This window comes from Ochotona curzoniae, unplaced genomic scaffold (assembly GCF_017591425.1).
Source record: "Ochotona curzoniae isolate NIBS_2020 unplaced genomic scaffold, NIBS_Ocur_1.0 scaffold_1852, whole genome shotgun sequence".
NCBI classification, from domain to species: Eukaryota; Metazoa; Chordata; class Mammalia; order Lagomorpha; family Ochotonidae; genus Ochotona; species Ochotona curzoniae.
Genome location: NW_024467087.1, coordinates 27,780,314 through 27,788,658, shown reverse-complemented (window position 1 = coordinate 27,788,658; position 8,345 = coordinate 27,780,314).

Sequence of the window (8,345 nt, the reverse complement as noted above, 5' to 3'; positions counted from 1 at the left end):
AAGAAATGAGCTATGCATCATTTTTCAGAATCCAGTATGGGTGCAAAATAAATATGATAATGTTTAGGTGGCAGAAATCCAACAATACAATGACAAAAGTCCTTGAAACATAAAGCACATGAGGGTTCCAGCCATTTTCTTTTAAAAAATCAACTTGGAAAGAAGAAATTATACAGGATGGCCCCCATTAGTGCCTCTACTTTACATTTGAGTTTTACTTTATATATATCACATTGTCTATTTTGGCTGACTTCTCTGTATTTTCCAAAGATTCTGTAAAAAGAATAGCCATGCAAACAATAGCAATAATGAAAAAACCCTCTCCACATTTGCTAATTGAAAGCAACCGTGGTTTTGGCAAGAGTTGGGAGCAAGGAAAGATCATTGTGTTGTTAATGAGTTAATATTCTACACTATTGCTGACACAGACCTAAAAGCCTGGCATGAAGATGTGCTGATGCTGGCTAGGAGAGCAGAAGTGAGGGGTCTGGGAGGAGACGTTGGGTCAGAGAGAGCAGAAAAATTGTGAAACAGTCAGAAAAGCCCTTTTTCTTAAACCCGTATGAGTAGGACTCAGAGTTTGGTTCAGAATCCTGCAATGCTACTGAGTCAGAATTCTGTATAATGAGAGGTATGTTTGGCCTAGAAAGAAAGAATGAAGTAAAGTTAATGACTTTCCATTCTTGATAGCAAAGGAACAGAGACACCGTTGGGCATTAGACTGGGGTAATGAAGAATAAGAAAATCGAATGAATCAATGAGAACTATAGAAGCACAATTTATATTTCAATCTAGAGTAAGTTGAGTTCAAAATAGACATCATATAGTTTTTGGTTTCCTTAATTGGCATTTGCCTTCAACTTTGAGGTTATGATTCAGGTTTGGAATATATCTGGTAAGTACACTTATATACCTGACCAGCAACCAAAAGACTCTTCCAAGTTTATTAAAATACAGATTTCTATGCCATGCCATAAGCCTATGAAGTCAGAATATTCACAAACACTTTTGGAAAGAAAAAACACAAGAAATTGAGAAAATGGCTGGGACCTCACAAGCAGGACTATCAGAGAAGCCCTTGGAACACAGGAAGGGAGAATCAGCTGACAGCAGAGGCTGTGGAGTCCACACTGACCACTCATCTTTATTGGCAGATATTACATTTCGTCTTCTCAGGTAAGGGATCCAGGGTTCAGGATGGTTATGGAGCTTGTCCAAAGAGAAACAGGTAATTCATGACAGAGGCACAGTTAAAATCTGTGTCTTTTGATTCTGTCGTCACTCTTTATTTCTGGTCTCTTGATCTTCAATACATTCTTTTAAGAGTTATTAAATACAGAAAGGATTGAGAAGAGATTAAAGGGCAGGGAAAGAGGACCTTTCATATACTAAAAGCCTATAAATACTAAATAAGGATGATCAATCACTGGTGCTTTATGAAGCTATGTAATAGATGACAATCTAATGGATATTTGTTGATATAAGTCAGTTTTACAAAGAATTAATCTCACTGAGCTGAGAAAAGTTTATTGTACAGAACAGGTCAACTTAGATGAGGATTTTCTGAGATGAAGGACAAGTATATGTTCACTTGTGTCACCTCTTGGTGAACAATGGCATTGCAGTGTAGCTGGAACCATGCATTTTAAATGACCAAGCAAATCTGATTTCTAAAAGTAAAGAATTTGAAAACGTAAGATCATGTACTTTTCGAAACATTCTTAGGACTTGAGGAAGGGACAGAAGAATGTGGCACCATAGGTTTGATCACCATAACTGAGACAGTCTGTACTAAATGAATTATTATTAACCTACATTTTCCAGAACTTCAGTGCACTTCCATCAGTGCCACAAGACTACTTCTGACAAATGCAAGGGAGGTGTGTCAGTTCTAGGTCTGGTATGTTATGAGCTGGTGTCCTTCCTCCACCATTGTCTTCTTGTCTTACAATCTTAGAAGCTATGCAAGTATGTGGATATGGTGGTATCACAAAACGGAGGGAGCCTGAATCCCCAAGTAAGGCCTTGACCCCATGAACACACTTTAGACTTGGTGAAATAGATTTTTATTGGCTTAGGATATTGAAATTTTAATTTCTTTGTGGCAGGCAGCCATTATTAACCCTAATGCAATTTGTTCATAAAAGTGTCTAATTCTGTAAGTCTTCCATTATTCCCGTATCCCTCCCACATACATCATTAATGTATTTCTAATTGTGTGGAGAGTATAACAGTAAAGTGGTTTTAATTGTACAGAAATTCGTTTTACATCATTTTGTTAAGACACTTATTCCATAAAACTATGTGCTGAAAGTTTAGATATTTTTTTCAGATTCCCATAAAGAATTTTCAGTAATGGTACAAGGAATACATTTATAAGGCAACCCAAATATTCTAAAAATAGATTGTGATGGTGGCTGCATAACTCCATGAATTTACTAAGAATAAATTACTTATGTATTTAACACAAGTTAATTTTATGATACTCAAAATATAAATTTAAGAGATTTTTTTTAAAGTCATCCAGGCAGGATCCAGTGTTGAGGTGCAGTGGATTAAGCTGCCACTTAAGATGCTGACACTCTGTAGGAGCCCTAGTTTCAATACAGTCAGCTTCACTTGCAATACAGCTCACTTGCAGTGTGCCTGGCAAAGAAATTATGGGCCAAGGGCTGGAGTCCCTCTTACCCACGTGGGACACCCAGGAGTTTCTGGCCCCTGGCTTCAGCCTGGCTTAGAGAATAAACCAGCACATGAAAGATATTCTCATATTCTCTCCCCCCGCCACCACCCCGCTTTTGACTCTTTCTCTCTCTTCTTTGTCTTTCTTCCTTCCATTCTCTACTCACAAACATTACTCTTAACCTCAAATGAATGCCTTTTTAAAAAAGTCAACATTTTTTACAGACTTTGGTACATTCATTTCAAGGAGTCCTACACTCATATCCATAAAGCAAATATGAACTAAATAATACAGCCTTGCATTAGGTAAGCAAAGGATAAGATTCCTTGGCCTAGGAAGAAATCTTGCAATAGTACCTATATAGTGAGCTTGGCAGCTTTCTGTTCATGAGTCCCCAGAAATGAGGAAGATAACAGTAAGTAAAATAGCTAAATAAAGTGCATAGAATATAGAATCGAGGCCTGGCACAGTAGCCTAGTGACTAAAGTCCTTGCCTCGCAAGCGCCAGGATTCCATATGGGCTCTGGTTCATGTCTCAGTGGTCCCATTCCCATCCAGCTCCCTGCCTGTGTCCTGGGAAAGCAGTTGAGGACGGACCAAAGCATTGGGACCCTGCACCCATGTGGGAGACCCGGAGGAAGCCCCTGGCTTTGGATTAGTTCAGCTCCAGCCATTGTGGCCACTTAAGGAGTGAATCAGCAGACAGAAGGTCTTCCTTTCTGTCTCTTCTCCCCCACCCCGCCAAAAAAACCCTCCACAATGAGGAAATTATAAATGGACGTGACAAATTATAGTGGAAGGTTTATTTCAGTAAATCAGCTGCCTTTCAGATACTTTTGAATTTTATGCCACACAAGCAATGGTCAATTTTGTAGTAGTACCACTAGTCATAATAATTGACTAACATTACTGAATGCTTAATATGTGTGAGTGCTTCATGCCCTTACCTAATTAAATACTTTCAGCCAAACCATGAAATGGATATTATTGTCCTCAGTCTGTGGAATCAGAAACTGGGAGATTTGTTCAAGTTTTTCTAGCTAAGAAGCAGTGGGATTTATACCTTAAGTGCTCTATACATTATTGAAACAATTCAAAAGAGAATCCACATAGACAGGGTAGAAAAAGAAAGGAAAGGAAACTATCAGCCACATTTTTAGCATTGTAACAAATATCTGGAAGAAGCTACTTCTAAAGGAAGTTTTATTGAAGCTTATGCTTTTGGAGGTTCGTAGTCCAGGACTGATTGGATCCACTGACCTTACATCTGATGAGGGTGGTACTGAGCAGAATGAGAGCAGAGGAAGGATCACATGGGGTCCAGACAACAGGAGATCGGGAGCATGCTCACCTACATTGTCTCTTAGAAAGCCAGAATGCTTTGTCTATAAGATTCTACCCCAGGAATCTAGTTATATCCAATTACATCACAAAGTTCCTACCTTCAGACAGCATAATTAGAGTAGGTTCCCATCTGTTCATCACAGTGAACATAAAACTTTAGGGTTTAAAGAGGAGTTAAAGAGCCAAATCATGCTCATAATGTAGCACTGACTGACATAATTGAGTATCTAGGTAGCAGGTCCAACACTATACATGCTCATAAGCAGGTTCCTGTTTAACCTTCAGTCTAACCCTTCAAGACCATTAGCATTACCCTATTTACAAATGAGTAAAAGTCACATCCTTTCAACAGGTGTTTACTGAATTCACAGGTTCCAGGTAGTTTACTTGGTGCTTGGGCCACAGGAGTTAATAAATAAGGCATGTTGCCTGTTTTTGTAAAATTCTTATTTTAGGGAGGGGGGAAGAAAGCAAACACATTCTATGAAGAAAAATAAAATGAAAAGGGAGGAGAAGTATTGCTCTTTCCCTCAAAAAAAAAATAGCCATTCTCCTGAATTTACTTTCACTATTCATATTTTATTGAATTTACACACATACACACATGTTATATCCTTTGGCTTTTGCTGTGTTTTAAATGTAAGCACATATACAACAGTTATCCTCACGCTTACAACAGGAGCAGCATTTTTTGAAATATTTCCATTCTGAGACTGAGAATAAAGGGTAGTTTCAAGGGACATGGGCTTCTGATTTTGAAAATTAAAAATTCCCAGAGGAACAAACTGAAAATATAAAATCTCTTAAGGCATTAGCTCTGAAATTTCATATCATTAGTTTGGCCTGTATATTCTATTGGACAAAGAAAAATCACATAGCCAAGACATCAGTGAACTGGGAAATTATTCCTCAAAAAGAAGTGGTTGAAAGAAGCATGAAAACTTTTTGAATGAAAACCTAATCTGTAAAGTTATGTAGTATGGTTTACATAGGTGTTCAGACATATATTGGAGAGACACTCCTTGAAGTCATTTTTGAACCTTATCATTCACTCAACATAATTTTAGATGCATTTACATATGAAAGTCCAAATCATTAGTGTTGATTTCCATTGACCAAATGTATTAAATCTCTTTTTCCATTCCCCTGGTGATAGATAGTTGACATTTTCTATTCCAGACATCAAGGACATTGAAAATCATTATTGTGCATGTCTTGTGCACCTATTGTACTAGTTTCTCCCCACAGCATTTTCATGGAGATGAAATTACTAACTCTTCATGTGTAACTAGGCCTTCAACTTTATTAAATATTGAGGAATTCTTCTACAAAGAATTGGATCAATTTATATTCTCACCAACAGAAATGATAGTTTCTATTTTTCACCAACAGTTGTAATAAAACTTGCATTTTTTTTACTAATTTAATGCAGATGAAAACATGTTATTTGGTTTGTATTTCCCTGAGCTCTAGGCAGTTAACATCTGCTGTTTCTCTTCAGTAAATTATTCTGTTGTATCATTTACCTATGTCAATTTTATGGAGTCAATTATGTATTCCTTATTGATTTGAAGTGACTTAAATATTCTGTATATTAGTCGCCAGTTAAGTCATAATGTACACATATATGCTCCCTGACTGAGGCTTGCTCTTGTGCTTAGGATAGTTTTCACTGATAACATTAAAATTAACATATGAATGCTTTTTGAGCACAACAAATGCATCACTGGTTTGCTAGGAATATTGTCTGTTATAAGCTGTACTCAAGGATCCAGTTTGTCTTCCACTAGAATATTACCTGTATCCACTCAGATGGGAAAACTAAGCTCTGGAAGGTATCACACTGGTAAATACTAATACTCGAGTTGGGAAGTGGCATTCATCACTGCTGCTCACAATCCGGTGTCCAGAATTAATCATATGACCACTTCCAACACGATGGAACCATAAAAGCCAATCAAATATTTTCAGATGTTACATTTTTATGTGGTCCAGTAAATCGTCCTGTTGATTGCTGCTTTTCCTTAATGTCTTTTTTGAGAAACTGTTTTCCACCCAAAAGTCATAGAACCATTTTCCTATTTTCAGGACAAGTGTTTAGCATCATGATTAAACTGCACCTTGGGAACACCACATCCCATGTCAGTGTGCCAATCTCAGGTCCTGTTGCTTCACATCTGCTCCTCCTTCCTGTTTATGCATACCTTGTGAGGCAACAAATGATAGCTCAAGTACTTGGGTCCCTGCTACCTACACACAAGTCCCAGATTGTGTTCCTTTCTCCTGGCCTCAGCCTGGCTTAGCTCAAGCAGCTGCGAACATTTGGATAGTGAATCAATGTACTAAAAATCTCTCTCTCTTCCTCTCCCTATCTCTATCTTTGTGTATTTCTATCTCTATCCCTTTGTCTTTCTTTGCCTCTCAAATATTAACAGGAAATAGCACCTAAAACATTTTCTTATATTGTCTTTCAAAGACAATGTATAAGAATGAAGCTGACATTAAATGATTCAATTTGACTATTGTTTTAAGTCATTGTCTATACTCCTGTGGAACAATAATCTTTCTATTTTTTACTTGTTGTACATTATGATTAGTGGTGTTAGTGGTGCATTAAGCCTGTAGTCATAAGTAAATTGAAATTACGCTATTGCAAACACTGAAAAAAAAAACAAAGGAAGAAGGGGATATTGAAGGAAAGAGTAGAGTAAATATGGTTATCATCTCAGAATTGTATGTATGAAATACATGAAACGGTCTCTATATTAATAAAACTATTTTGAAATTGTAGTTTAGTTTTTCATATTTAGATCTTAAATCCATCCAAAATTGGGATTTTTCAAGTGAAATATAATTTTATTTCCAAAACAGGTAATGTATTCCAAATACTCACTTTATAATTTATAATAATGTTGCTATCAGGTATCTAGTTTCCTTATAATTATGGGTCTGTTTCTCAACTGTCAGTTCTGTACTGGTCATATATTTATCTCTGTATCCATATTACAGTTGTTCATCATAACACCTTTGATTCTGAACACAAATATGAAGTCTTGATTCTGAATACAAATATGAAGATCAGCATGTAAAGTTATACTAAAAAGCATATTGTAACTGCATTGAATTTTCAAATTAATTTGCAGAAAGCTGACACGTTTCAAGATATCTTTTTATGAAACCCGTTTATCTCTCTTTTGTATTTTCCCATGCCCTTCAATAATGTTTTGTAAGTTTCCCTACACCTTTTGCCAGATTTAATCTTTGGTATCTTGTGATTTGAGTTGTCATTTCGGATTGGGACATTTTTCTCTGTTTTTTTCTAACTCAATTTAGAATGTTTCTAAAATTACATTACTTAGTATGATGTTTGCTGAAAATTTGATAAATATTCATTATTAGGATAAGTGCTTTTTTTATTCCAAGTACTATTTTTATTTTTTACCATTGTTGTCTTAAGTATGTAGTAATAAAGAGTGAAGAGAAGCTGTCAGATCAGAAAATATTTTGAAAGTAAACTTGATAGGGCTTGCACATGGATTGGAAGTAGAAGCCCATGGAATGAAAGACATCGGAGATTACTCCCAGCTTTTTGGCAGGAGCAGCTAGCTAAAGGAATGAGTGAGAAACAAGTAATTTCCTTTGGCACAGGTTACATTTGAGCAACCTCACCATGCTTAAATCAGAGTATCAACAACACGTAGATGAGATCACCTGGGAACAGTCTGTATATCAAAAAGGAACAATGTGCCCTGGAACATTTCAACATTAGGAGCTTGGATAGAGCCAGAGCAGCCAGAATAGGAAGAGGGGGCAATCCAATGAGGTAGGAGGAAAATCCAGTGATTCAGTGTCATTTACGTTGTAAAATCATTAAGATGATCACAAGGAGCTGGTTTAGGGAAGATCTGGATCTTGGTTGTGGATATGCACATTTTTTCAAAGCTGCTAGACATCCAAGGAAAGATGTGGACTAAAATAGCTGGACATATGATCCTGGAGTTCAAAGTAATTTGGCCTAGAGATAATAGTTTGGGACTCAGTGGTTTTAAGTTAGTGGCTGGGTGCCCATTAAAACTACATGGGAACGTTAAATTGATGTATGGCCACGCTGTAAACTAGCCCACTTCAGTTAGAACTTCTGAAAGTGAACATTGACATTATCAACGTTTTTACTCTCTAGCTGAGCCCTGTTTGTGATCAGTGCTGAAAATCATTGGCATTTATCAGTTCTTTTCGAAACGTTCATGCAAATGTATTTCCTCATGGTCTTGCTGCAAGGTAAGTTCTGATTCAATAGGTTTAGGTGGGGCCCAAGGTT